The sequence below is a fragment of the Pseudopipra pipra genome, chromosome 8 (assembly GCF_036250125.1).
Source record: "Pseudopipra pipra isolate bDixPip1 chromosome 8, bDixPip1.hap1, whole genome shotgun sequence".
NCBI lineage: Eukaryota > Metazoa > Chordata > Aves > Passeriformes > Pipridae > Pseudopipra > Pseudopipra pipra.
In genome coordinates this window covers 30,282,228-30,308,228 of record NC_087556.1, presented here as the reverse complement: position 1 = coordinate 30,308,228, position 26,001 = coordinate 30,282,228, and the positions used below count along the sequence as shown (strand labels likewise).

The following is a 26,001-nucleotide window of genomic DNA, read 5'->3' as shown; positions in this document are numbered from 1 at the left end:
TCTGCTTACAGGGGGCTCCGGCCGCTGCCTGGAGCGCAAAGTGCCCGGGACTCCAGGGCACTGGCCCCGACTTACAGGGCAGCCCTTGGGCCCAAAGGCCCGCGGAGGCTCCTTCTCTCCGCTTCGGGGGCACCTGACCCGCTCCCCGCTAACGGGGCGGTCGCCCCGCACAGGCTGCCAGCTGAGGGAGCACAAAGGCTCCCAGACCCGGACCCTGCTTACAGGCGGGTCCACACCCAGGAGCCACGGAGCTCGGCCTTCCCCCGAGGACAGGGAGGGCACACGCCCAGCCCCACGCCTGTGAAAGGGTGGGGACCCCACGGGACACCCGCCTGGTTACAGGGGGTCCCCTACCAACCGCCCGCCGGGCACGGGGGACGCACAAAGCCCCACTTACAGGGCCGCCCCCGAGGCCCGGCACTCCCAACAGTGGCCTGACGGCCTAAGGCCGGGGGGGGGGGATCACGCTGGCACATCACCAGCAGGACAGGCAGCCCCCGCAGCGCAGGCACACGCCCAGGCCCTGGCTACAGGCGGGTCACGGTGCCTGCACCACCACTAACGGGCTTCGCTCTGTCCTGGGGAAGAAGGGGCAAGGCCGGGCCCTGTCTCCACCCGTGGGTTCAGAGGGCACCCCCCGGTTGCTGCACAGAGCCCCTCTTTCCCTCCTGGGAAGTCTAAGCTACACTAGCCTCGTTTTTGCTATGGGGGACAAAGCACAGGCTCACTTGCTCACTCACACCGACAAAGACAAAAACACAAAGGGGGAACGTCCCAGAAGAGGGAGCAGGCTCTGTGCAGCCAACGCGTGGGGAGCCATCCCTCCCTCTGGGCAGGAGAGCAGAGCCTCAGCCCTGCCCCGGGCTCTGCAGAGGCCAGAGGGGCCTCAGCACACTGAGGGGCTTCACAGGTGGCCCAGGGACTAAGGCCGTGACACGCCCCAGCTACAGGGGGTCACTCTGGCCAGGGGCCATAAGCAGGCACAAAGGTGCCAGGGGAAAAAAAAGCCCTGCCCTGCTTCCAGGGCGGGCTGGGGGCCGGGAAAAGCCCTGCCCTGCTTCCAGGGCGGGCTGGGGGCCGGGAAAAGCCCTGCCCTGCTTCCAGGGCGGGCTGGGGGCCGGGAAAAGCCCTGCCCTGCTTCCAGGGCGGGCTGGGGGCCGGGAAAAGCCCTGCCCTGCTTCCAGGGCGGGCTGGGGGGCCGGGAAAAGCCCTGCCCTGCTTCCAGGGCGGGCTGGGGGCCGGGAAAAGCCCTGCCCTGCTTCCAGGGCGGGCTGGGGCCGGGAAAAGCCCTGCCCTGCTTCCAGGGCGGGCTGGGGGCCGGGAAAAGCCCTGCCCTGCTTCCAGGGCGGGCTGGGGGCCGGGAAAAGCCCTGCCCTGCTTCCAAGGCGGGCTGGGGGGCCGGGAAAAGCCCTGCCCTGCTTCCAGGGCGGGCTGGGGGCCGGGAAAAGCCCTGCCCTGCTTCCAGGGCGGGCTGGGGGCCGGGAAAAGGCCCTGCCCTGCTTCCAGGGCGGGCTGGGGGCCGGGAAAAGCCCTGCCCTGCTTCCAGGGCGGGCTGGGGGCCGGGAAAAGCCCTGCCCTGCTTCCAGGGCGGGCTGGGGGCCGGGAAAAGCCCTGCCCTGCTTCCAGGGCGGGCTGGGGGCCGGGAAAAGCCCTGCCCTGCTTCCAGGGCGGGCTGGGGGCCGGGAAAAGCCCTGCCCCTGCTTCCAGGGCGGGCTGGGGGCCGGGAAAAGCCCTGCCCTGCTTCCAGGGCGGGCTGGGGGCCGGGAAAAGCCCTGCCCTGCTTCCAGGGCGGGCTGGGGGCCGGGAAAAGCCCTGCCCTGCTTACAGGGCGGGCTGGGGGTCGGGAGAGCTCCGTTTCTCCCCTCGGGTGCGGAGAGGGGGGGCTCTCAACCCTCCTTACAGGGTTGCCCCCCTCTCCGGGCAGCCAAAGGAGCGCCATGGCCAAAGGCCAGCAAAGCAAAGCAAAGCAAAGACCCAGCCCTGCTTACAGGGAGGTCACCCAGCGCAAAGCCGGCCGGGGCAGCCTGAAGGTGCCCGCCGGATGCTTACGGATCCCTGCCCAGGGGGTGCCAGGGATGTGCATTTGCCCAGAGGGTCTCTGTCGTGCCCCCTCTTGAGCTCGACGCTGCTGCTCGTCTTCTTCGCTCTTGCCTCCAAGTTGCACTCCTGTCTCTTCTTTCTTCTCCGACGCCTTCTGCCAAGGCAGGAGGACACAGCTGAGCCTGAGAAACACCAGCTCCTCCCCAAGAAGGGAAACCCGATCCTACACCCCCCAGAGGGAGATCTCCAAGCCACTACCCACCCACAGGGCCCCCCCAGCTCCACAAACCCTCCAAACTTCACTTGGTCTCACCAGAGCGACGCAGTTCCCATCCGCTGCTGGGGGCCGGGCCCTCTGGGCAAAGGCAGCTGGGCATGCAAGGCAGTGGCCAAAGAGGCTGCACCCCCTGCTTACAGGGGGCTCCGGCCGCTGCCTGGAGCGCAAAGTGCCCGGACTCCAGGGCACTGGCCCCGACTTACAGGGCAGCCCTGGGCCCAAAGGCCCCGCGGAGGCTCCTTCTCTCCGCTTCGGGGGCACCTGACCCGCCTCCCCGCTAACGGGGCGGTCGCCCCGCACAGGCTGCCAGCTGAGGGAGCACAAAGGCTCCCAGACCCGGACCCTGCTTACAGGCGGGTCCACACCCAGGGAGCCACGGAGCTCGGCCTTCCCCCGAGGACAGGGAGGGCACACGCCCAGCCCCACGCCTGTGAAAGGGTGGGGACCCCACGGGACACCCGCCTGGTTACAGGGGGTCCCCTCCAACCGCCCGCCGGGCACGGGGGACGCACAAAGCCCCACTTACAGGGCCGCCCCCGAGGCCCGCGGCACTCCCAACAGTGGCCTGACGGCCTAAGGCCGGGGGGGGGGATCACGCTGGCACATCACCAGCAGGACAGGCAGCCCCGCAGCGCAGGCACACGCCCAGGCCCTGGCTACAGGCGGGTCACGGTGCCTGCACCACCACTAACGGGCTTCGCTCTGTCCTGGGGAAGAAGGGGCAAGGCCGGGCCCTGTCTCCACCCGTGGGTTCAGAGGGCACCCCCCGGTTGCTGCACAGAGCCCCTCTTTCCCTCCTGGGAAGTCTAAGCTACACTAGCCTCGTTTTTGCTATGGGGGACAAAGCACAGGCTCACTTGCTCACTCACACCGACAAAGACAAAAACACAAAGGGGGAACGTCCCAGAAGAGGGAGCAGGCTCTGTGCAGCCAACGCGTGGGGAGCCATCCCTCCCTCTTGGGCAGGAGAGCAGAGCCTCAGCCCTGCCCCGGGCTCTGCAGAGGCCAGAGGGGCCTCAGCACACTGAGGGGCTTCACAGGTGGCCCAGGGACTAAGGCCGTGACACGCCCCAGCTACAGGGGGTCACTCTGGCCAGGGGCCATAAGCAGGCACAAAGGTGCCAGGGAAAAAAAAGCCCTGCCCTGCTTCCAGGGCGGGCTGGGGGCCGGGAAAAGCCCTGCCCTGCTTCCAGGGCGGGCTGGGGGCCGGGGAAAAGCCCTGCCCTGCTTCCAGGGCGGGCTGGGGGCCGGGAAAAGCCCTGCCCTGCTTCCAGGGCGGGCTGGGGGCCGGGAAAAGCCCTGCCCTGCTTCCAGGGCGGGCTGGGGGCCGGGAAAAGCCCTGCCCTGCTTCCCAGGGCGGGCTGGGGGGCCGGGAAAGCCCTGCCCTGCTTCCAGGGCGGGCTGGGGGCCGGGAAAAGCCCTGCCCTGCTTCCAGGGCGGGCTGGGGGCCGGGAAAAGCCCTGCCCTGCTTCCAGGGCGGGCTGGGGGCCGGGAAAAGCCCTGCCCTGCTTCCAGGGCGGGCTGGGGGCCGGGAAAAGCCCTGCCCTGCTTACAGGGCGGGCTGGGGGTCGGGAGAGCTCCGTTCCTCCCCTCGGGTGCGGAGAGGGGGGCTCTCACCCTCCTTACAGGGTTGCCCCCCTCTCCGGGCAGCCAAAGGAGCGCCATGGCCAAAGGCCAGCAAAGCAAAGCAAAGCAAAGACCCAGCCCTGCTTACAGGGAGGTCGCCCAGCGCAAAGCCGGCCGGGGCAGCCTGAAGGTGCCCGCCGGATGCTTACGGATCCCTGCCCAGGGGGTGCCAGGGATGTGCATTTGCCCAGAGGGTCTCTGTCGTGCCCCCTCTTGAGCTCGACGCTGCTGCTCGTCTTCTTCGCTCTTGCCTCCAAGTTGCACTCCTGTCTCTTCTTTCTTCTCCGACGCCTTCCTGCCAAGGCAGGAGGACACAGCGAGCCTGAGAAACACCAGCTCCTCCCCAGAAGGAACCCGATCCCTACACCCCAGAGGGAGATCTCCAAGCCACTACCCACCCACAGGCCCCCCCAGCTCCACAAACCCCTCCAAACTTCACTTGGTCTCACCAGAGCGACGCAGTCCCATCCGCTGCTGGGGGCCGGGCCCTCTGGGCAAAGGCAGCTGGGCATGCAAGGCAGTGGCCAAAGAGGCTGCACCCCTGCTTACAGGGGCTCCGGCCGCTGCCTGGAGCCGCAAAGTGCCCGGGACTCCAGGGCACTGGCCCCGACTTACAGGGCAGCCCTGGGCCAAAGGCCCGCGGAGGCTCCTTCTCTCCGCTTCGGGGGCACTGACCCGCTCCCCGCTAACGGGGCGGTCGCCCCGCACAGGCTGCCAGCTGAGGGAGCACAAAGGCTCCCAGACCCGGACCCTGCTTACAGGCGGGTCCACACCCAGGGAGCCACGGAGCTCGGCCTTCCCCCGAGGACAGGGAGGGCACACGCCCAGCCCCACGCCTGTGAAAGGGTGGGGACCCCACGGGACACCCGCCTGGTTACAGGGGGTCCCTCCAACCGCCCGCCGGGCACGGGGGACGCACAAAGCCCCACTTACAGGGCCGCCCCCGAGGCCCGGCACTCCCAACTGTGGCCTGACGGCCTAAGGCCGGGGGGGGGGATCACGCTGGCACATCACCAGCAGGACAGGCAGCCCCGCAGCGCAGGCACACGCCCAGGCCCTGGCTACAGGCGGGTCACGGTGCCTGCACCACCACTAACGGGCTTCGCTCTGTCCTGGGGAAGAAGGGGCAAGGCCGGGCCCTGTCTCCACCCGTGGGTTCAGAGGGCACCCCCCGGTTGCTGCACAGAGCCCCTCTTTCCCTCCTGGGAAGTCTAAGCTACACTAGCCTCGTTTTTGCTATGGGGGACAAAGCACAGGCTCACTTGCTCACTCACACCGACAAAGACAAAAACACAAAGGGGGAACGTCCCAGAAGAGGGAGCAGGCTCTGTGCAGCCAACGCGTGGGGAGCCATCCCTCCCTCTGGGCAGGAGAGCAGAGCCTCAGCCCTGCCCCGGGCTCTGCAGAGGCCAGAGGGGCCTCAGCACACTGAGGGGCTTCACAGGTGGCCCAGGGACTAAGGCCGTGACACGCCCCAGCTACAGGGGGTCATTCTGGCCAGGGGCCATATGCAGGCACAAAGGTGCCAGGGGAAAAAAAGCCCTGCCCTGCTTCCAGGGCGGGCTGGGGGCCGGGAAAAGCCCTGCCCTGCTTCCAGGGCGGGCTGGGGGCCGGGAAAAGCCCTGCCCTGCTTCCAGGGCGGGCTGGGGGCCGGGAAAAGCCCTGCCCTGCTTCCAGGGCGGGCTGGGGGCCGGGAAAAGCCCTGCCCTGCTTCCAGGGCGGGCTGGGGGCCGGGAAAAGCCCTGCCCTGCTTCCAGGGCGGGCTGGGGGCCGGGAAAAGCCCTGCCCTGCTTCCAGGGCGGGCTGGGGGCCGGGAAAAGCCCTGCCCTGCTTCCAGGGCGGGCTGGGGGCCGGGAAAAGCCCTGCCCTGCTTCCAGGGCGGGCTGGGGGCCGGGAAAAGCCCTGCCCTGCTTCCAGGGCGGGCTGGGGGCCGGGAAAAGCCCTGCCCTGCTTCCAGGGCGGGCTGGGGGCCGGGAGAGCTCCGTTTCTCCCCTCGGGTGCGGAGAGGGGGGCTCTCACCCTCCTTACAGGGTTGCCCCCCTCTCCGGGCAGCCAAAGGAGCGCCATGGCCAAAGGCCAGCAAAGCAAAGCAAAGCAAAGACCCAGCCCTGCTTACAGGGAGGTCGCCCAGCGCAAAGCCGGCCGGGGCAGCCTGAAGGTGCCCGCCGGATGCTTACGGATCCCTGCCCAGGGGGTGCCAGGGATGTGCATTTGCCCAGAGGGTCTCTGTCGTGCCCCCTCTTGAGCTCGACGTTGCTGCTCGTCTTCTTCGCTCTTGCCTCCAAGTTGCACTCCTGTCTCTTCTTTCTTCTCCGACGCCTTCTGCCAAGGCAGGAGGACACAGCTGAGCCTGAGAAACACCAGCTCCTCCCCAAGAAGGAAACCCGGTCCCTACACCCCCAGAGGGAGATCTCCAAGCCACTACCCACCCACAGGCCCCCCCAGCTCCACAAACCCCTCCAAACTTCACTTGGTCTCACCAGAGCGACGCAGTCCCATCCGCTGCTGGGGGCCGGGCCCTCTGGGCAAAGGCAGCTGGGCATGCAAGGCAGTGGCCAAAGAGGCTGCACCCCTGCTTACAGGGGGCTCCGGCCGCTGCCTGGAGCGCAAAGTGCCCGGGACTCCAGGGCACTGGCCCCGACTTACAGGGCAGCCCTGGGCCCAAAGGCCCGCGGAGGCTCCTTCTCTCCGCTTCGGGGGCACCTGACCCGCTCCCCGCTAACGGGGCGGTCGCCCCGCACAGGCTGCCAGCTGAGGGAGCACAAAGGCTCCCAGACCCGGACCCTGCTTACAGGCGGGTCCACACCCAGGGAGCCACGGAGCTCGGCCTTCCCCCGAGGACAGGGAGGGCACACGCCCAGCCCCACGCCTGTGAAAGGGTGGGGACCCCACGGGACACCCGCCTGGTTACAGGGGGTCCCTCCAACCGCCCGCCGGGCACGGGGGACGCACAAAGCCCCACTTACAGGGCCGCCCCCGAGGCCCGGCACTCCCAACAGTGGCCTGACGGCCTAAGGCCGGGGGGGGGGGATCACGCTGGCACATCACCAGCAGGACAGGCAGCCCCGCAGCGCAGGCACACGCCCAGGCCCTGGCTACAGGCGGGTCACGGTGCCTGCACCACCACTAACGGGCTTCGCTCTGTCCTGGGGAAGAAGGGGCAAGGCCGGGCCCTGTCTCCACCCGTGGGTTCAGAGGGCACCCCCCGGTTGCTGCACAGAGCCCCTCTTTCCCTCCTGGGAAGTCTAAGCTACACTAGCCTCGTTTTTGCTATGGGGGACAAAGCACAGGCTCACTTGCTCACTCACACCGACAAAGACAAAAACACAAAGGGGGAACGTCCCAGAAGAGGGAGCAGGCTCTGTGCAGCCAACGCGTGGGGAGCCATCCCTCCCTCTGGGCAGGAGAGCAGAGCCTCAGCCCTGCCCCGGGCTCTGCAGAGGCCAGAGGGGCCTCAGCACACTGAGGGGCTTCACAGGTGGCCCAGGGACTAAGGCCGTGACACGCCCCAGCTACAGGGGGTCACTCTGGCCAGGGGCCATAAGCAGGCACAAAGGTGCCAGGGGAAAAAAAGCCCTGCCCTGCTTCCAGGGCGGGCTGGGGGCCGGGAAAAGCCCTGCCCTGCTTCCAGGGCGGGCTGGGGGCCGGGAAAAGCCCTGCCCTGCTTCCAGGGCGGGCTGGGGGCCGGGAAAAGCCCTGCCCTGCTTCCAGGGCGGGCTGGGGGCCGGGAAAAGCCCTGCCCTGCTTCCAGGGCGGGCTGGGGGCCGGGAAAAGCCCTGCCCTGCTTCCAGGGCGGGCTGGGGGCCGGGAAAAGCCCTGCCCTGCTTCCAGGGCGGGCTGGGGGCCGGGAAAAGCCCTGCCCTGCTTCCAGGGCGGGCTGGGGGCCGGGAAAAGCCCTGCCCTGCTTACAGGGCGGGCTGGGGGTCGGGAGAGCTCCGTTTCTCCCCTCGGGTGCGGAGAGGGGGGCTCTCACCCTCCTTACAGGGTTGCCCCCCTCTCCGGGCAGCCAAAGGAGCGCCATGGCCAAAGGCCAGCAAAGCAAAGCAAAGCAAAGACCCAGCCCTGCTTACAGGGAGGTCACCCAGCGCAAAGCCGGCCGGGGCAGCCTGAAGGTGCCCGCCGGATGCTTACGGATCCCTGCCCAGGGGGTGCCAGGGATGTGCATTTGCCCAGAGGGTCTCTGTCGTGCCCCCTCTTGAGCTCGACGCTGCTGCTCGTCTTCTTCGCTCTTGCCTCCAAGTTGCACTCCTGTCTCTTCTTTCTTCTCCGACGCCTTCTGCCAAGGCAGGAGGACACAGCTGAGCCTGAGAAACACCAGCTCCTCCCCAAGAAGGAAACCCGATCCCTACACCCCCAGAGGGAGATCTCCAAGCCACTACCCACCCACAGGCCCCCCCAGCTCCACAAACCCCTCCAAACTTCACTTGGTCTCACCAGAGCGACGCAGTCCCATCCGCTGCTGGGGGCCGGACCCTCTGGGCAAAGGCAGCTGGGCATGCAAGGCAGTGGCCAAAGAGGCTGCACCCCTGCTTACAGGGGGCTCCGGCCGCTGCCTGGAGCGCAAAGTGCCCGGGACTCCAGGGCACTGGCCCCGACTTACAGGGCAGCCCTGGGCCCAAAGGCCCGCGGAGGCTCCTTCTCTCCGCTTCGGGGGCACCTGACCCGCTCCCCGCTAACGGGGCGGTCGCCCCGCACAGGCTGCCAGCTGAGGGAGCACAAAGGCTCCCAGACCCGGACCCTGCTTACAGGCGGGTCCACACCCAGGGAGCCACGGAGCTCGGCCTTCCCCCGAGGACAGGGAGGGCACACGCCCAGCCCCACGCCTGTGAAAGGGTGGGGACCCCACGGGACACCCGCCTGGTTACAGGGGGTCCCTCCAACCGCCCGCCGGGCACGGGGGACGCACAAAGCCCCACTTACAGGGCCGCCCCCGAGGCCCGGCACTCCCAACAGTGGCCTGACGGCCTAAGGCCGGGGGGGGGGATCACGCTGGCACATCACCAGCAGGACAGGCAGCCCCGCAGCGCAGGCACACGCCCAGGCCCTGGCTACAGGCGGGTCACGGTGCCTGCACCACCACTAACGGGCTTCGCTCTGTCCTGGGGAAGAAGGGGCAAGGCCGGGCCCTGTCTCCACCCGTGGGTTCAGAGGGCACCCCCCGGTTGCTGCACAGAGCCCCTCTTTCCCTCCTGGGAAGTCTAAGCTACACTAGCCTCGTTTTTGCTATGGGGGACAAAGCACAGGCTCACTTGCTCACTCACACCGACAAAGACAAAAACACAAAGGGGGAACGTCCCAGAAGAGGGAGCAGGCTCTGTGCAGCCAACGCGTGGGGAGCCATCCCTCCCTCTGGGCAGGAGAGCAGAGCCTCAGCCCTGCCCCGGGCTCTGCAGAGGCCAGAGGGGCCTCAGCACACTGAGGGGCTTCACAGGTGGCCCAGGGACTAAGGCCGTGACACGCCCCAGCTACAGGGGGTCACTCTGGCCAGGGGCCATAAGCAGGCACAAAGGTGCCAGGGGAAAAAAAGCCCTGCCCTGCTTCCAGGGCGGGCTGGGGGCCGGGAAAAGCCCTGCCCTGCTTCCAGGGCGGGCTGGGGGCCGGGAAAAGCCCTGCCCTGCTTCCAGGGCGGGCTGGGGGCCGGGAAAAGCCCTGCCCTGCTTCCAGGGCGGGCTGGGGGCCGGGAAAAGCCCTGCCCTGCTTCCAGGGCGGGCTGGGGGCCGGGAAAAGCCCTGCCCTGCTTCCAGGGCGGGCTGGGGGCCGGGAAAAGCCCTGCCCTGCTTCCAGGGCGGGCTGGGGGCCGGGAAAAGCCCTGCCCTGCTTCCAGGGCGGGCTGGGGGCCGGGAAAAGCCCTGCCCTGCTTCCAGGGCGGGCTGGGGGCCGGGAAAAGCCCTGCCCTGCTTCCAGGGCGGGCTGGGGGCCGGGAAAAGCCCTGCCCTGCTTCCAGGGCGGGCTGGGGGCCGGGAAAAGCCCTGCCCTGCTTCCAGGGCGGGCTGGGGGCCGGGAAAAGCCCTGCCCTGCTTCCAGGGCGGGCTGGGGGCCGGGAAAAGCCCTGCCCTGCTTCCAGGGCGGGCTGGGGGCCGGGAAAAGCCCTGCCCTGCTTACAGGGCGGGCTGGGGGTCGGGAGAGCTCCGTTTCTCCCCTCGGGTGCGGAGAGGGGGGCTCTCACCCTCCTTACAGGGTTGCCCCCCTCTCCGGGCAGCCAAAGGAGCGCCATGGCCAAAGGCCAGCAAAGCAAAGCAAAGCAAAGACCCAGCCCTGCTTACAGGGAGGTCGCCCAGCGCAAAGCCGGCCGGGGCAGCCTGAAGGTGCCCGCCGGATGCTTACGGATCCCTGCCCAGGGGGTGCCAGGGATGTGCATTTGCCCAGAGGGTCTCTGTCGTGCCCCCTCTTGAGCTCGACGCTGCTGCTCGTCTTCTTCGCTCTTGCCTCCAAGTTGCACTCCTGTCTCTTCTTTCTTCTCCGACGCCTTCTGCCAAGGCAGGAGGACACAGCTGAGCCTGAGAAACACCAGCTCCTCCCCAAGAAGGAAACCCGGTCCCTACACCCCCAGAGGGAGATCTCCAAGCCACTACCCACCCACAGGCCCCCCCAGCTCCACAAACCCCTCCAAACTTCACTTGGTCTCACCAGAGCGACGCAGTCCCATCCGCTGCTGGGGGCCGGGCCCTCTGGGCAAAGGCAGCTGGGCATGCAAGGCAGTGGCCAAAGAGGCTGCACCCCTGCTTACAGGGGGCTCCGGCCGCTGCCTGGAGCGCAAAGTGCCCGGGACTCCAGGGCACTGGCCCCGACTTACAGGGCAGCCCTGGGCCCAAAGGCCCGCGGAGGCTCCTTCTCTCCGCTTCGGGGGCACCTGACCCGCTCCCCGCTAACGGGGCGGTCGCCCCGCACAGGCTGCCAGCTGAGGGAGCACAAAGGCTCCCAGACCCGGACCCTGCTTACAGGCGGGTCCACACCCAGGGAGCCACGGAGCTCGGCCTTCCCCCGAGGACAGGGAGGGCACACGCCCAGCCCCACGCCTGTGAAAGGGTGGGGACCCCACGGGACACCCGCCTGGTTACAGGGGGTCCCTCCAACCGCCCGCCGGGCACGGGGGACGCACAAAGCCCCACTTACAGGGCCGCCCCCGAGGCCCGGCACTCCCAACAGTGGCCTGACGGCCTAAGGCCGGGGGGGGGGATCACGCTGGCACATCACCAGCAGGACAGGCAGCCCCGCAGCGCAGGCACACGCCCAGGCCCTGACTACAGGCGGGTCACGGTGCCTGCACCACCACTAACGGGCTTCGCTCTGTCCTGGGGAAGAAGGGGCAAGGCCGGGCCCTGTCTCCACCCGTGGGTTCAGAGGGCACCCCCCGGTTGCTGCACAGAGCCCCTCTTTCCCTCCTGGGAAGTCTAAGCTACACTAGCCTCGTTTTTGCTATGGGGGACAAAGCACAGGCTCACTTGCTCACTCACACCGACAAAGACAAAAACACAAAGGGGGAACGTCCCAGAAGAGGGAGCAGGCTCTGTGCAGCCAACGCGTGGGGAGCCATCCCTCCCTCTGGGCAGGAGAGCAGAGCCTCAGCCCTGCCCCGGGCTCTGCAGAGGCCAGAGGGGCCTCAGCACACTGAGGGGCTTCACAGGTGGCCCAGGGACTAAGGCCGTGACACGCCCCAGCTACAGGGGGTCACTCTGGCCAGGGGCCATAAGCAGGCACAAAGGTGCCAGGGGAAAAAAAGCCCTGCCCTGCTTCCAGGGCGGGCTGGGGGCCGGGAAAAGCCCTGCCCTGCTTCCAGGGCGGGCTGGGGGCCGGGAAAAGCCCTGCCCTGCTTCCAGGGCGGGCTGGGGGCCGGGAAAAGCCCTGCCCTGCTTCCAGGGCGGGCTGGGGGCCGGGAAAAGCCCTGCCCTGCTTCCAGGGCGGGCTGGGGGCCGGGAAAAGCCCTGCCCTGCTTCCAGGGCGGGCTGGGGGCCGGGAAAAGCCCTGCCCTGCTTCCAGGGCGGGCTGGGGGCCGGGAAAAGCCCTGCCCTGCTTCCAGGGCGGGCTGGGGGCCGGGAAAAGCCCTGCCCTGCTTACAGGGCGGGCTGGGGGTCGGGAGAGCTCCGTTTCTCCCCTCGGGTGCGGAGAGGGGGGCTCTCACCCTCCTTACAGGGTTGCCCCCCTCTCCGGGCAGCCAAAGGAGCGCCATGGCCAAAGGCCAGCAAAGCAAAGCAAAGCAAAGACCCAGCCCTGCTTACAGGGAGGTCGCCCAGCGCAAAGCCGGCCGGGGCAGCCTGAAGGTGCCCGCCGGATGCTTACGGATCCCTGCCCAGGGGGTGCCAGGGATGTGCATTTGCCCAGAGGGTCTCTGTCGTGCCCCCTCTTGAGCTCGACGCTGCTGCTCGTCTTCTTCGCTCTTGCCTCCAAGTTGCACTCCTGTCTCTTCTTTCTTCTCCGACGCCTTCTGCCAAGGCAGGAGGACACAGCTGAGCCTGAGAAACACCAGCTCCTCCCCAAGAAGGAAACCCGGTCCCTACACCCCCAGAGGGAGATCTCCAAGCCACTACCCACCCACAGGCCCCCCCAGCTCCACAAACCCCTCCAAACTTCACTTGGGTTAGGTCACTAGCAGCAGCTGCAGGGGCTGTGAGAGGGGGGCAATGGATGGACTGCTGTTGCGGGCTCATAGGGGTCCCGTAACTCTCTTTGGCTGCGCAGCGGCCGTGAGACTTCTGCATAACAATGGACACAGCCAGCTTACTCCTGTCATGAGGCCTAAGTGAAAGTGCCTCTTCCGTCACCACCAGTTCAACCAACAGACAACAAATGCACAAGAGTTAAAACACCACTGTTGCACTCCTACCAAGAAACCAACCCACAGCCCTCGCCAGCCTCAGAACAGGTTCTACGCCAAAGGTGGCCTGATGGAGCAGGAAAATTAGAAATTGATGCCCTAGAAATCTTAGCCCAGCTGTGGCAAACTGAACTCAGCAAGACAAGAGAACCAAAAAGAAGACAAGCAGTTTTGGATCCTGCAGAAGAGGAAGAACAGCAAACATGGCTACAACTACTACTTCAGCTCGAAGAAGACAATACAGACTGGGAAAGCACACAAAACATATTCCTGCCCAAGCCGAGACCATGAGTGAAGTCAAAGCTACCAGTGTTAAAATGGACAATATATATATTGGCTACGTTGCTAACAATAGCAGCTGCTGGTTTTATGCTGCGAGAATTTCAGCTGGAACAACACAATCCACCTACTGACACAACCAACAATCTAAAGGTAACATTGCAAAACACAGCAGACATACAACTATCAGCTACCATATTTAACTTACTAAGTCACAAAAGGACAACTTTACTAATTGACAAATTATCTACTATTATAAAATGTTCTTTTGTGTAACGGGGGGAAGAATAGAAATACTAGGAGGGGCTCTAAATTGAGTATTTACTTCTCACTATTTTAAAATGCTGTTAGACAGTGTGCCATACACAACTTGGCAAACCAAACCTAAACAAGTAGCAAAGAAACAACCAATTACAATTTCAACTGCAGAAACACATAATGCTTTACACACAGTCACTGCAATAGCCTTGATAAAGCAAAACAAAGGAATCCCTCATACAACACAAGCCCAAAGATGCCCCACAAGGCTGCAACATACAGCAATACACACCTCCAAATCCATTCAAAACACCAATATGCATAAATTGGCCTATACCCAAATTAAACAATTAGAATGGGAGGCAAAGACAGGAATATCAAACATTTTTAACAACAGAACAGATGTAACCTCACAATGGCTCTTAAAAAACATCCAAACCTGCTTAACAAGTTTTCTTAAACTAGCACCCCAAAACCAAACCAGAGACATCATAACCAGCAATAGCCCAGCCATTAACCCTGTTTCCATTGGCCCCACTGAAATCACCCATTCTGTAGAACAGAGCCTGCCTCAGTCCAAGAGGAAGTCAATTAACAGCGGATTTTTCCCAAAGGCAGTTTCATTGCAGCTAAACCCACAAGTGGCCCAAGAAACAAATAGCCCTAAATCCGTGATAGAGTGACCTTTCCTTAAAACAGAGGTGATGCATTTACACTCAACAATAGAAAACCATATAAACACAGCCTTGCTACGTACAAAAACCCCTTCACTAATCTATCAATCTCTCAAACCTAGAGAAAGATGGATTTTCATACTTTCTACCCCTGTCTCAGAGTGCAAAAAGATTAGAATTTTTGAAAACCAAGATTTTACAAGTGACTTTTTAGTTAAAGAAAAGGATAAAAAACACTTCTTGCATAACTGCTTTGCAAAAAATGAAATAATGTGTTGCCCCTCAAACATAATAACAATGGTTTACTTCTTAACAACTGGGGGGAATTAGATTTTGTCATCTTCTACCACTATTCCTGTTCCTATAAAAACTTTCCTACTAACTCTTTGGCTAAACAAACAAGTGACTTGCCTTTGGGTGAGGAAAACAACAAGCAAACCCCTCTCATCTCTCACTCAAAATCTCCTTTCTTACATAATATGGGAAAAAGAAAGCATAACACAGCAAACTAAGATGTTTAATAACTATTCACTCATACCACTGCATTTTATATTTTCAAGAAAATATAAATTTTACTTCTAACATTTGTGGTTTTTTCTTTTTTGTTTTCAAATCAGTTGTCTTAAAAGTACTGTAAATTGTTTTCTTAACAATAGAAATAAAGGGTAGAAAATAGTTTAAAAACATTTACACATGGAATAAAATTTAGCATCTCACCATTTTAAAGCCCAATATATTCATTAATTCACATTTTTAAAATATAAAACTGGCTGATACAAAACTTTCATTAGGTTTAGCAGTTTCATATTCTTCTAGCTATGCTAAAGAATGCAAGATAAACCTTTTATCAATCAGCAAACAAAATTGCTACACATATTATAAAAACTGGAGCAATATAAGCAATTTACTAGGGAAATAAATTTGAATTAAATAAATTTACCCACAGATTGTTTCAGCATAGATTGCATGCTGATTACCAATCAATTGCTGGACTCAAGATGAAAAGGATTTGAAACCTTCTGTTTATAGTGTAAAGAGAGAGAAAAATTCTCTTTGTTTCCTAAAAGCTCTTGCTATTGCCTTTCACTATGTAAATTGGTGTCATTTTATTTTAACCAAAACCATTTATCTCCACAAAGCCAGAACACTACAGCTTTAAAAATGTTTTCCCTATTTTTTCATTAATTTCTCAGTAGGTTTATTTGAATTATTAAAAATAAAAGTTATTAGAAGTTATTAAATTCTCAAATACATCCACACACATGCAATTATCATAACAATGTTATTCAAATAATAAGTATAGAATCTTAAACATCCCCATATTTGTTATGTTCAAACATTCTCAAAACATTTTGCAATCACAGAACAACATACATAATGTCAACAAGAGTGCAAAATAGCTGCTTGTAAATCGCAATACCTGAGAGACTGAATTAAACCTGGTCACAGTTATTAACTGATATTATTAAGAAATAAGAAATTATTAAGAAATGGGGACTGTAAAACATCCCAAACAAAATTTAACAGGACCAACAATGGAATCTCCAATACAAAGAAAACTACACAACTAAAGATGATCCTTAAAGCCTTCAGCCAAAAAGCAAAAGACACTGTAACATGGAGTGACTCACTGCTATTGCTTCAGAAACTACAGATTCACCTGATCCTCACATCTATTCTGCCCACTCTTCATCTCAAATAGACTGAACTGTTATTAACATGTTTGCCAGGACTGTTTTTAAAAGTAAAGAATGACTACAAAAAATCAGTAAATGGGACACTAAGACCATCTACATCTGGACAAACTAAAGAAGAAAAGGTAACAATAAGGTACAAACCATGGACCAGGACTCTAGAGAAGTTTTACAAGTTACTCATACATGCAAGACATTTCAATTGTTTTGTAATTAACCTATGAATGTTATAATTGAGTCATGCCATGCTACTTTCACATCTCAAAGCCTCCTTCCTTCGAGATTTCACTAACCCTCATGTACCTAGAAAACCACACACCACATAATTCCTTGTTAATCACACAAAACCCAACTCTTACATAAGACACATCCATTCACACATTCCAAATAGAATAATACAACAACACACACTAGAAAAAGGCAAAAGACACTACCAAATACTAATTTGTTTTGCAATTTCAAAACTTCCAAAAACCATAAACACAAACAATGATCCTGTATGTTATTCAACAAAAGCTAAAACACATCTCCCAAATCAGAAGATATTCCATTCCACAAACAGCCACAGAACAACTGTAAAAAGAGCACACTGCATGCTAAAAGAAATGCTTCAAAGGCAAAAAAGAAAGGAGTTGGTATATAGCCCCTAGGAACGCTCGTGGAAAGCATCATATGTTCTAAATTTCTTAAACTGTGATGATACAAACCATAGCAGGTATGAATACCAACATACAACTCAAATACTTTCATCTTCCAAAGCACCAGTTATGATTAAAAATGCAATATTCTTATATCTAGGCAATGGTCAGGACCAGTAGATCTCAGAACTTGAGGGAGGATATATGCCTGTGTATCCAAGGGTACCAAATTACAAAGGATCCCTTCTAAATTTGTCAGGCCTTATATATGCCCTCCCCCACAACAGAAACAATCCCCAGAAAAAATGAGTGAAGAAATTGGATTTGAAGAAACATAACCAACAATAGTAAAAGGAACACATCACACATTGAGAAACATACCATAAAAACAGAAAAAAGGGGGGAAAAGAGATATGGGTCTGGTCCCTGTAAGTGTAAATCTACATTAACACTTCTTCAAAACAGGAACAAGCACAAAGAAGCAATAAATAAACAGAACCAAAAGAAACACACAAACAGTAACCAATACAAAACCAAAACTCCATGATTCAAACACAATAAAGGGTTTAAGAATGCATGTGTGAGGAGAGAATGAAACAGTGGCCACCGGAATGTGAATGAGAAAGTTGAGTGGAGATATGTATGTGTGTGAATGCAAATACACTTTATAGCAAGACATCTTAAACACTCATTCAACAACACTACCTCAAACAACACTACTTCAAACACAACATCTACAACCCAACACATTTCCCTTTCAAATAAAGATGATGCCTTTACCCAATCACACAAAATTACCCTCAGATAAAAGGTTCTACACATCTGCAAACCCTGGGTAATTCAAGGTTGCTTGAATATTGCACGAACCAATGAAGTTGTAAACAGTTCAATAAAGGCCTTGTGATGATAGGCCCTGGATTTTATAAACAGTTAAGATAAGACTGGTTACATTAAGAAGGTTTAAAAAATTTACTGTTTTACAACTTGTTAATTATTTAGAGAAGGGGGAGATGTGGCAAGGAATTATGGGAGTTGTAGTTTTCCACATTCTCACGCATGCTCAATCAATACTCGACTGTCATTGTTTGGAAGATCACGTGACATGTTTAAGCGCTGTATTTAAACCAAACTGTTTTGTAATAAACCTTAATTCTGCCCTGGCACTGGATTGTGTCACCGGCAAGGTTTGTGTCTTATTCACCACCTTACTCACACTTCACCTCACTCACACTTTACCTGAGATCTTCCCTCAAGACATCCCCTGCATGTGCTTTCCAAGTTCCCTCAGCTTTACCTCTGTGAAACTCTCAGTCCCCTCCGTGTTACCTCACAAAGGGTGACGGAATTCAAGAAGCTTTTTCGCTCAGTAACTCCACTGAAACACCCTGCTGCCCCTGCTGCTCAACAATCCTTATCTCTGTAACACAACCTTTTATCGAGCTTCTCTAAAGCGCCTTTTGCTTTCAGCTGCTCCCGTCCCACAGACCGGGGAGGAGCGGGACACCGAGGCTGAGGGGAGGGCGGGAAAAGCAGCGCAGCAGCAGCGACCAACCCGCCCTTGCTCTGCCCCACCCCGTCTCGTCTCCCTCAGGGCACCCTCAGGGCCCCTCGGTGACCCTTCAGAGCACCCTTTTTGACCTGTGTCCCTCACAGCCCCTAAAGGGACACAGGAGACACTCACTCACCCCTCGGGGCACCCTCTTCGCCCTCAGAGATCCTCAGGGACACACCGGGCACCTGCCTCCCCCCTCAGCAACATGCAGGAAACCTACCTTCCCCTCAGGGACCTGGAGAAAACACACCTCTCCCTCAGTGACTCTCAAAGTTCCTCACCGGTACTCGGGGCACCCAGTTGCCTCTCAGTGATCCTCAGCAACAAACAAGGCACCTGCTTTCCCCTCAGCGACCCTCCCAGCCCCTCAGGGAACTCTCTTCACCCACATTGACCCTCCCAGAACCCTCAGCAACACACAAGGCACCCACTTTCCCCTCAGGGATGTACAGGACACCCACCTCTTCCTCACTGATCCTCAAAGCCCCTCAGTGACACTTGGGGCATCCAATTCCTCCCCCGTGACCCTCATGGACCCTCAGCGACACACAGGGCACCTGCCTCCCCCTCAGTGACACACAGAACCTCCTCCTTTCCCTCAGTGATAGAGGGGGCACCAGCCTCCTTCTCTTGTGACCCTCAGGACATCATGTATTTCACCCCCAAAATGTCCCCCACTCAGCTTTTCCCTCCAAGATTTTAAGTCTTTCCCTCACACTTTACCTGAGATCTTCCCTCAAAACATCCCCTACTCAGCTTTTCCCTCCAAGATTTTAAGTCTGTCCCCCACACTTTACCTGAGATCTTCCCTCAAGACATCCCCTGCATGTGCTTTCCAAGTTCCCTCAGCTTTACCTCTGTGAAACTCTCAGTCCCCTCCGTGTTACCTCACAAAGGGTGACAGAGTTCAAGAAGCTTTTCGCTCATTAACTCCACTGAAACACCCTGCTGCCCCCCTGACACCGTTGCTCAACACTCTGTATTACCTCTGTAATAGCCCAAAATCTGCTCTAGGACGACTCCACAACTTTCTGTCGAGCTTCTCTAAAGCACCTTTCGCTTGCTCCTGCCTCACAGACCGGGGGAGGAGCGGGACACCGAGGCTGAGGGGAGGGGGGGATCAACCCACCCTGCTCTGCCCCACCCAGTCTCGTCTTGTTTTGTTTCGTCTCGTCTCCTTCAGGGCACCCTCAGTGAACCCTCGGTGACCCTTCAGAGCACCCTTTTTGACCTGTGTCCCTCACAGCCCCTAAAGGGACACAGGAGACACTCACTCACCCCTCGGGGCACCCTTTTCGCCCTCAGAGATCCTCAGGGACACACCGGGCACCTGCCTCCCCCCTCAGCAACATGCAGGAAACCTGCCTTCCCCTCAGGGACCTGGAGAAAACACACCTCTCCCTCAGTGACTCTCAAAGTTCCTCACCGGTACTCGGGGCACCCAGTTGCCTCTCAGTGATCCTCAGCAACAAACAAGGCACTTGCTTTCCCCTCAGCGACCCTCACAGCCCCTCAGGGAACTCTCTTCACCCACAGTGACCCTCCCAGAACCCTCAGCAACACACGAGGCACCCACTTTCCCCTCAGGGATGTACAGGACACCCACCTCTTCCTCACTGACCCTCAAAGCCCCTCAGTGACACTTGGGGCATCCAATTCCTCCCCCGTGACCCTCATGGACCCTCAGCGACACACAGGGCACCTGCCTCCCCCTCAGTGACACACAGAACCTCCTCCTTTCCCTCAGTAATACAGGGGGCACCAGCCTCCTCCTCTTGTGACCCTCAGGACATCATGTATTTCACCCCCAAAATGTCCCCCACTCAGCTTTTCCCTCCAAGATTTTAAGTCTTTCCCTCACACTTTACCTGAGATCTTCCCTCAAAACATCCCCTACTCAGCTTTTCCCTCCAAGATTTTAAGTCTGTCCCTCACACTTTACCTGAGATCTTCCCTCAAGACATCCCCTGCATGTGCTTTCCAAGTTCCCTCAGCTTTACCTCTGTGAAACTCTCAGTCCCCTCCGTGTTACCTCACAAAGGGTGACGGAGTTCAAGAAGCTTTTCGCTCATTAACTCCACTGAAACACCCTGCTGCCCCCCTGACACCGTTGCTCAACACTCTGTATTACCTCTGTAATAGCTCAAAATCTGCTCTAGGACGACTCCACAACTTTCTGTCGAGCTTCTCTAAAGCACCTTTCGCTTGCTCCTGCCTCACAGACCGGGGGAGGAGCGGGACACCGAGGCTGAGGGGAGGGGGGGATCAACCCACCCTGCTCTGCCCCACCCAGTCTCGTCTTGTTTTGTTTCGTCTCGTCTCCTTCAGGGCACCCTCAGTGAACCCTCGGTGACCCTTCAGAGCACCCTTTTTGACCTGTGTCCCTCACAGCCCCTAAAGGGACACAGGAGACACTCACTTACCCCTCAGGGCACCCTTTTCGCCCTCAGAGATCCTCAGGGACACACCGGGCACCGGTCTCTCGCCTCAGCAACATGCAGGAAACCTGCCTTCCCCTCAGGGACCCGGAGAACACTCTCTTCTCCCTCCGTGATACACAGAACACCCGGTTCCCTCTCAGTGACTCTCACAGCCTCTCAGGGACACAAAAAGTACCCACAACCCCCTCACTGACACAAATGGCACCCACCTGCCTGGGATAATTTTTTTTCAAGTTGGGATCATTCACACCTGAAAGTCCTTAAGGAAAATACGTTTGGCTGAGGCACTTCACATACACTAACCACCTTTTGAAATGAATTTTGTAATGCTGAGGAAATTACAGAAGCATGAAACCTGTGAATAACTTAGGAGTGTTTTAAAAGGATTTGTAGTTAATGGACCTGTTAACCTGATATGATCCAGGTGAAATAGTGGAAAAAGGCAAAGGATTTCGGTGATAAAGAATTAAATTATAGGAATACAATTAATTTGTGGAAAATAGGCCTGATTTAACTCTTTGAGAGATTACAGATGTAATCCTACTGTGGAGATGTCATGTGCTTTAACTGTTAGGAGGCATCCAGCAAGCTCAATATGCTACTGCTCATTTAAAATAGCTGGCACTGTTCCACAGTCTGGAACTGATGGGTTAGAAAAATAATGCCGGTGAGAAATAATCATCCAATGAGGCTGTTTAAAATTGTGTCTTCCAAAGGAAAGCAGCACTCAAAGGAAAGTGATGCCAGTTTTATGCATCACCTGGATTTAAATATAAAATCACAATGGATAAAATATGCAGATGACACAGAGATTTGACAGCATGACAGATAAAGATGCTGAAGTCAGAGTAGTTTGGTAAACAGAACAAACCCATGCAGTTAGCTGCTGTTTTGATATATTCACATGCAGAGCTGTATGTCTGAAAAAAAATAAAATTTGTAAGTATGGAGGGGAGGACAGTATCCTTGAAAACAGCAACTTTGAAAAATGCTTATAAATCATCTTGAACAACTGAGTCAACACACACTTCTAATGTGATGTGTGAGGTAAATTGGATTAACAAGAATTTTTAAATCTATTCAGAAAGGCAGTGTGTAGGAGTAGGAAGGCAATTTTTTGTTTATATAAGCACTGATGAAGCCAGTACTAGAATACTGCTTACAAGTCAGATGTTAAGTGTTTCTAACAGTGGAAGAAATGAAGAAGGTGTAAAAAGAAAGCCATAAAGATTACCTGAATGCTGGAAAAAAAACCTTACTGTGAAGGACAGAATGAATGCAATTTGCTAAGCTTATCAAAAAGAGTTTGAAAAGTAACTTGACTGTAGCAGAGAAGTACTAACACACAGAGAACATACCATGTATTAAAAGGCTTTTTAACCCCAGGGAAGAGAATATAAAGAAAAACAAGGACTATGAGCCACAGCCAACACATTCAAACTATCAGTTAGACAAAGATCAGCACGTCAATTAGTGAGCTGAACAGGTGTGATGCATCTCCACACTTGGAATCTTAAAACTGAAGCTGTGGTTTTTTCCATCATATGGGGATTTGCCTGGCTAAATTATTGGTCTCAGACTCAGAAAATAGTGCTTCCTCCTTGCATGCAATGTAGTTTACTATATTTCCTCACTGTGTGATATTTAGTCTATTTTTACAGACAAAATTTATTTAGTCCATTTCACACAGTATGGTCTGAGAGAAAAATCAACACCAGTACTTTAATGGTAATATATCCAACATAATTATGTATAAAAGTGAAGAAAAATGAAGCATGTAGCAGTAGCAAAAAGTGTTTTCTGATTATAAAGTAAAAATTGTCATACGAGAGGGAAGATTTTTTTCTTAACATGAAAACCCCACTAGATGGCACTGTAACATCCCCTTAGAAATGTTCTCACTTTGTCCGACAACCTGATGATCCATTTTTAATCAAGACTAAAAGAATTTATGAACCAGAGTATGAAGAATCCAAGGGACATAAAATTCTGATATTATACAGGATGGGTTTTCTTTCTGTTTACTGTACACGATCTACTCTTCATTGTCTAGTTTATGATTATCTTCATTACCTTTATGCACTTAAATATTTGGAGACTTTGTTTAAGGGAACTTAATCAGTACCAAATTATATCAAATGCTCCTTAGAATATGGAACTGAACACCATTCCAATCCATAGTTTGATTGCTGGCTAGGCTTTGTTATCTTCCTGCTAGACTAAATTTAGTTGAATAAATTACAGTAACTCTTTCTTTTAAAGTGAAATAGGGGCTATGAGCTCCTCTCTCAGTAGGACATAGTATCAAAAATGCTTGGAAGTTCATTAATACACAGTAGCAGGAATTATTGTTTCAGTAAAACCCAAGAAATACCCTGTGTATTTATAAAGACTCTTTTCTAGGATTTCATCTGTATAATAAATTATTTACAGGTAAAATTGATAACTTTAAAGCTACTTCTTCCAGACAAGATGCTGCCTTTAAATACTCAAGGCATTAAGTGGGAAGAAAGGAATCAGCTCCCACTCCACATTTCCCTGGAAACTTTTAAGATCCTCAGCTATTCAGGCTGCCCTATTTGTGGGAGTTACCATATGAATGGTGAAACTGATAAAATCAGGGAATTACTGTATAGGTCTGGTTGAAGAAACGCAGAGGGTCTATACTGTAGTGTAACACACCCAGTATCTCAAAATTGAAAGTATTAGGCTTTCTGATATAATTTTAGTAAAAAAATAAAGGAAATACAAACCTCCTGCAGATGACAATCTCATGTTGAAAATGCATTCAGACCCTACACATAGCAAGGTCTTACACATAGTAAGTGTCTGGATGTGCTTTGACTTTGGCCCTTCAGAGAATCAGAGCTGGCATGTCCCCTCCTTGGAACTCAGAGTCTCTAAGTGTCTTTGACAGTTTAGGCTTTCAGAGGTTTATTAGTGAGCCAGGTGAAAACTGTGCTGCAGAAGAAGGTACTGCTAAATATAATTGTTTTTTAGCCCAGAATATAGATGCTTTGCTACACAAAGGGCTACTAACAGCAGCCTGGTGAAGAATATAAAAAATGCATCTAAAAACTTGATAAAATCAGCCACAAAAATTCACCAACTAAAGTACGAAATCATTACAAAAGTCAGTTGAATAAGGGGCTGAAAAATCCTAAGCAGAAAAATAGAAATGATGGGAATTTGGAAGGCTGGGCTATCACTGCAATGTGAGCACTACACATCAGCTGCAATCAATAAAGGAAGCAGAGCTACTACTTGCTCAAGTACTCTATTGACAAGCAAGACATAGGTCATTAGACATGGAATGTGATCCTTTACCCAGCTGCCATATTGTAGTACCACATTTCAGTTCAGAGCAGAGAACTGGAACTATTTTCCTAGTCCTCTTTACCCAGTATCAGTCAATTGCACTGTCATCCTTGGCTGCTAAACCTGCTATCTTTCTCATGGAGATCACCTGGAGGTTTTTTCACTTACCATAAGCTTCAGGACAGGCCCCTTTCTCTTACTTCTGCTCAGTCAGTGGGAAAATCCTTTCTTGTGTCACAAACCACTATCAGACTGAAGATGACTGTCTTAAGGCAGTTGGTTCACTCTCCACCTGAGCGAGAGGACTGAGTTAGGATGAGTTTAAACCTGCACCAGCATGACAATATAGAGAGATACCCACTGTTTCATCCAAATTCATTTAGATTGGCTGGTATGGTATCACAGCAGAAAGCAGCCACACAGGTACACACAGATGCACACACAGAGCTCCTCAAAATTCTCATGTATTTAACTGTCATGATATAATAAGACATAACACTCCACATTCGATTGAATCTGCAGCAGAAATGCAGTGAATGGAAAATCCAAAAGCAGTGCTCTTTTCTCTGTCAAAGGACAAGGGGGATCTGCTACAAATCAGCAGTGGTGCTGGTCAGGCATCTTTAACTGGGGAGACAGTGCTGAAACATGCCTTCTCTTTCTGGCCTTCCCTTGCTATCCCTTCTTTTAGGATCTGTGCTCTCAGGTTCCCCACTGCACCTTTGTGGCAGGGGTTGGCCTTGCAGGTACTTTTCTCATCCATTTTGACCTATGCATGTAATTTAGTTACAGGTTTTAAAAAGAAATATCCCTTTCCCTTTGTGTTTAATTTTTTTAGATTAGTCACCTGCCAAACTGCCAAGCTCTATGCAGGCAACCAGCTCTGTAGCTGAAGACGGTCAGTTCCCTCTGTGACTGAGCCAGGTCAGCTGAACAAGGATATGTGACCTCAATTGATATATTTGCCCCATGTCATACATATGAAATTTTTCTCACTGACTCTGTCATTCAGTTACAGTTACTCTTTTTTTCTTTTTTACTGACTTATTCTTCTTTTTTCTTGCTGTTTTCCATTTTATGGCACTAATTTGTCACTATCAGCAACTCAGTCATATCTATGTCAACCAATTAGAGATAATTCATGTCGGTACTGTTGCATTAGCTAATGTAATTTCATTCTGTGGTCAGGTATTGTAGTGGTTTTCTTGTTAGTCTTTGAAACAGCTGTTAATACTAATGAATAAAATAATATGAAAATGTGGTAGCTGTGGTGTCATATGTAAGCCTGAGGTAAAACTGCACTTCAACAAGTTCTTTTGTGAAGGAGACAGGACTTGATGCTTCCCAGATCTCTTAAAAGGCAAATTTAGTAATCTAAAGTATTTCTCTATCTCTCTTCACACACAGGGGAGTTTTATCTGTTGCTCCTAAGAAGAAACTGTTCCCAGGTCCAATACAGAAGCATTGCTAGTTTTCCTGACGCCTCATTTTCCCCCCTCTAGAATAATAATGTTTTGCTTGGACCATCTTCCTCTTTCTCACTAGCTGTTTCAAGTATTTCTATGGCTCTAATTCATCTTTTTTTTTCCTCATAAGACAGTACAAATACATCCTCTGAGGTTCTGTTAGATTCTCATATGCAAGGTATATAATATAAAACCTTAAAAATATATTCTTATTATGTCATCTATGAAACAATTCATTTATTCCTAATTACTCTGTGTGTATTTGCTTGGTAATCTGGCAACATTTTTTAATGTATTTATCAAACATCACAGAGGATTTGGTTCTTTTGCAGTCATTATTTAAAAGATTACTCATCCCCAGTTTGAGAATTTTAAAGAAAATCTACAAAACACAAATTTTTGCTTAATTTGTAGTTTGGTCTTCCAAAATAGAAGTACTATATTCATCCAGAATTAGATTATTTTTAAGATGGTGGCAACAAATGTATTTTTATACTTGGAGAAATTAGTATGTTTTACATTCACCCTGCAACAGCTGGTTTAGTCTGGCATTATACTTTTTTCCAGAGCTGTTGAGGGATTTCTTTAGCCCAATAGGATTTGTATTGATTTCTGTTGCACTTTTTTTAGTGGTCCTTATTCTTGGAGTTTTTTCTCTTGTATTGATTCTGAAAGCTCCAGCCATTTGGGTTATTACAAATTTTGCTATATTTATGCTGTAGTTCTACTACAATAATCAAGAAGTCAGACCTTCACAGACTTTCATGCACACACACACAACATAAAAAAACCACACACATACACAACTGAACTTGCAACTGGAACTCTAAATTTGAATAAACATGAATATTTAAATTGTTAATAAAACATCTTTTGCAGTTTTATGTGTGACAAACACCCTCTGTAGCTTGAAGAGCTCTGGGTGT

The 26,001-nt window shown here is 54.1% G+C and overlaps 4 long non-coding RNA genes across 6 annotated transcripts; all 4 read right to left on the bottom strand.

The window, feature by feature from the left end:
• Positions 1 to 3,947: 3,947 nt before the first annotated feature.
• Positions 3,948 to 4,548, bottom strand: LOC135418266 (uncharacterized). The gene is made up of 2 exons (XR_010432374.1): positions 4,393 to 4,548; positions 3,948 to 4,234 (listed from the first exon to the last, which is right to left on the bottom strand). It is a non-coding gene; the product is annotated as an uncharacterized LOC135418266 (long non-coding RNA).
• A 3,381-nt stretch (positions 4,549 to 7,929) lies between these two features.
• LOC135418265 (uncharacterized) lies at positions 7,930 to 9,552 on the bottom strand. The gene is made up of 2 exons (XR_010432373.1): positions 8,378 to 9,552; positions 7,930 to 8,219 (listed from the first exon to the last, which is right to left on the bottom strand). It is a non-coding gene; the product is annotated as an uncharacterized LOC135418265 (long non-coding RNA).
• Positions 9,553 to 10,122: 570 nt separating this feature from the next.
• Positions 10,123 to 11,745, bottom strand: LOC135418264 (uncharacterized). Its single transcript, XR_010432372.1, has 2 exons — positions 10,571 to 11,745; positions 10,123 to 10,412 (listed from the first exon to the last, which is right to left on the bottom strand). It is a non-coding gene; the product is annotated as an uncharacterized LOC135418264 (long non-coding RNA).
• Positions 11,746 to 12,075: 330 nt separating this feature from the next.
• On the bottom strand, positions 12,076 to 23,977 carry LOC135418263 (uncharacterized). Of its 3 annotated transcripts, none has more exons than XR_010432370.1 (2): positions 23,778 to 23,977; positions 12,076 to 12,365 (listed from the first exon to the last, which is right to left on the bottom strand). It is a non-coding gene; the product is annotated as an uncharacterized LOC135418263 (long non-coding RNA). The 3 variants fall into 3 exon arrangements; XR_010432371.1 differs by lacking the exon at positions 23,778 to 23,977 and adding an exon at positions 18,837 to 18,959; XR_010432369.1 differs by lacking the exon at positions 23,778 to 23,977 and adding an exon at positions 17,984 to 18,240.
• Between the last annotated feature and the right edge of the window lie 2,024 nt (positions 23,978 to 26,001).